At 36.0% G+C, this 3358-nt stretch overlaps 1 long non-coding RNA gene across 1 annotated transcript; it reads right to left on the bottom strand.

Annotated features, from left to right (window-relative positions):
- Positions 1–857: 857 nt before the first annotated feature.
- LOC121937715 lies at positions 858–3060 on the bottom strand. Its single transcript, XR_006105192.1, has 3 exons — positions 2942–3060; positions 2765–2836; positions 858–1345 (listed from the first exon to the last, which is right to left on the bottom strand). It is a non-coding gene; the product is annotated as an uncharacterized LOC121937715 (long non-coding RNA).
- Positions 3061–3358: the final 298 nt, after the last annotated feature.

Here is a 3358-nt window from a genome sequence, read left to right as displayed (position 1 = left end):
GTCTAAATAAGTATTTATTGATATGTGTTAACATAGGCATCTTTAGCCCCAAAGATTCTCACTTTAAGAGGTTATACTCACTTTGCGCTTACATTTTCTAGGAATTTAGGACATTTCTGTGATTTTAGGACAATGCTAGGATATTTCTGTGATTTTAGGACACTTCTAGGATTTTAGGGCATTTTCTTGGAATTTAGGACGCCGTCTTTCAGTCCATCATAATGTTCTTATTGCACCAATTACTTAAAAATAAATAATTGCAAACAAAACCAAAATTTTGATTCCTGGTTTTTTGAGTCTCCTGCCCGCTTGGGGCCCTTAATAATCAGCCCCACTTGCCCCCCCACTGTGACGCCCCTGTCTGTATGCTTAATATGGGATTAATAGTAAAGAAAAGTAATGCTTGTTTTTAAAAAATGATACATAAATATTATTTACAAGCTACACAGTAAACATGACACAAGATACTAATAAAAACTTTTTTTTAATTTGTGTACAAAAATTACATTCATTATACAAAGATAAGGTCCATAAATCTGATACAGTGACATATCATGTGTATAAAATAATGACATAATTTAACCTTTGAAATGTATACTCCTTCCTCGGTCCTCGTGTGTTTTCACGACTTCGGGTGCCACACAAGGGCGCCAGCATGATTGATTTATTTATTTATTGTCTCTGATATCCTCCTGTCTGCTGTTCATGTGTAAATGTTTTTATATTTTTTGACTCTAGGTCTCACTTGTTACTTGTGTTACTTGTTTTGTTTTGCACTGTAAGACTCGTACTTTTTATATTTTATATTTGTATCTTCTATTTTATCTGTTTTCTTTTTCTATATTTATGTTGCACCAACCCACCAGAACAAATTCCTCGTATTGTGTTAACTATACCTGGCAATAAATCTTTTTCTGATTCTCATTCTGACTTTACCGTAAACAGCCATAAATCCGTAATCTCACATAATCTGCTACAAAACTTTGAAACATGCAGATTCACTAATTTTCCAGGAACAAAGTGCTTAATGTTTGACTAAACATTATTTGATCAATCTGTTAAATTATAACCCAAACTATCACCAAAGAGTTAATCGTATAGAAACCCTGATTTTTATTAGAATATTTAACAGAACTGACGATGACCTTTGCTGTAATATCAGTCCTGTGAAATGACATTAGGCCTCTGAGAAACTGATGGCCCCGGGTTGGCCCCGAGCAGCCTGACTGAGTCGTGGGGAGACGTGAGGTTAGTGTTGGCTGCCGACAGAGCCGGCAGATGGGTTGTAAGGTGCGATGACACAGAAGACACAGCCGGCCTCCTGGAAAGCTTGTCTCATCTCCACCTAGTGGAGCAAACACAGATTACGTCATTACAAAACGCTGATCACATTCACAAAAACAGCTCATCCTCAGAAGGAACGACCAAAAACAGGCGCAAAACTCCTATAGCCAATATCTTAATAGTTAAATAAGAGCCAAAAAATGGCTCTGTGGGTACCCATGAGACTGTACAACCAGCACTGCTCCCAGTAGACCACCCACACACACACACACACACACACACACACACACACACACACACACACTAACTGGACTGTGAAAAGTGCAATTCTTCACAAATGCAATTATTCTCCATGTGTGTATATATTTGTTTGTACATATTTTTATTTATGTATGTATATTTTTCTAGACTGTTGAGTTGTTGGCACCTTGAAACTTTATGGTACTCTTTTTCCGCCTTGTTTTTTACTATTCACTATTTTTATATTTGTAATGATTTTTTACTATTGTATTGTTCTTTTATCTTGTACCTCATAGCTGCTGTAACAATGCAAATATCCCCACTTAGAGCAACTTAACAAGAAATTACCCAAAATTAGCCATAAATTACAAATAATGTTGCAAGAAGACGACGGCAAAATTATTACACAAAAAAGAAAAAGGGTAAAAAAAAAATTAACAAAGAAATGACTTGAAATAGGTGCTATATGTATATATATTCCTGAAAATAATTTTGAATATAAAATTGTAGCATTTACTGTGATTTTTTCTGTATTTTTTATTTTTTTTTATTTTTAATTTATTTTTAGCTCTTTTCCCATGTTTTTAAACAAATTCTAACCCTTTTTCTCAGGTTTTAAAGGTTTAAACGCATTTGAAAAACATCTGAATGCAACAGAAGAAAACTGATGCAGCTTTCAAAGGTTGAGAGACATGCCAACTTTATGCTAAACTCATGCAGTTTTTTTTTTTTTGCTCTCATTTGATTCCTAATCAAGACAATCTGGTAAAATGTGTTTTACTTTGTCGGTATGGACTCCAAAACTGTTGTCACAAGAAATGTGATTAATGTCAATTAACCATTTTAAATTGCGATTTAAAAAAAGAATCGTTTGACAGCCCTACTTTTTTGCTTTGGTATTTTGGTAAAGTACTGCCATGACCAGAGTATCAGGTGGAGTATCTTGCATTATTTTTTGGGGGTAATAAAGTCGACATTAGCTATCCCTGCATGGGAAAACAAATTAAAGTGACAAAGTCGACCTTTCATTTGTCAGAGGACTTGATGGTGATTTCTCACGATTTCAGAAATGTCGCATTTTTCTGATACGCCACATCATGAAATCTGTCTGCTTGGTAACTACAAAAATCGAGTGTAGTTCTGCAGATTTGACTGCACTCGCTCAGATCCAGCGGTCTCACGTGGGCGTAGATACAAAATGTCAACTCAAGACAACAGTTTCAACGTGGTGCCGTCTTACCAGTTTCGCTTCGTCCACACACAGACCCACCACGGCCCCCCCGCTGCCTGGTAACTTCACCGCCGAGCCAAACTGCAACCAACAGCAAAAACTAAATGCATCGCCATGAAACTCTGCTGCAGAGATGCACAGACTTAAGACTGTTCAATAAATCACGCTCCGCTCTTAGGCTCGTACCTGCCGCGCCAGCTGAACCATCTTGAGATTCCCGGGACCCAGACAGTCGTCAGTGTACACAGACCTGTTGGGATATGATGTTACTTTAGATCAGAGTCTCAATCTCTCACTCAGTCAAACTTTTCATACAGAAATAATGTACACAAACTGCTTTACATACAAATATACATAAAAACAAATACATGACCCCCACAATCCATGCTCAAAATGTTTCATAAAGAAGGACTCAGTAAAAAAACAGGTACTGACGAAATGAGGAAACGTTATTTTAATTCCTTATGAGGAAACACTGGAGGTAAGGTTAAAATGTTAAAATAAAATAAAATAACTCAGTAAAATATCCTCAAATAAGATTATAAAACACTAACAGATAAAATTAGATATAACACTAAAAAATATATCAGTAAAATAGACAGT

The sequence above is a fragment of the Plectropomus leopardus genome, unplaced genomic scaffold (assembly GCF_008729295.1).
Source record: "Plectropomus leopardus isolate mb unplaced genomic scaffold, YSFRI_Pleo_2.0 unplaced_scaffold27233, whole genome shotgun sequence".
Classification (NCBI taxonomy): domain Eukaryota; kingdom Metazoa; phylum Chordata; class Actinopteri; order Perciformes; family Serranidae; genus Plectropomus; species Plectropomus leopardus.
This window is presented reverse-complemented; position numbering and strand designations above follow the sequence as displayed.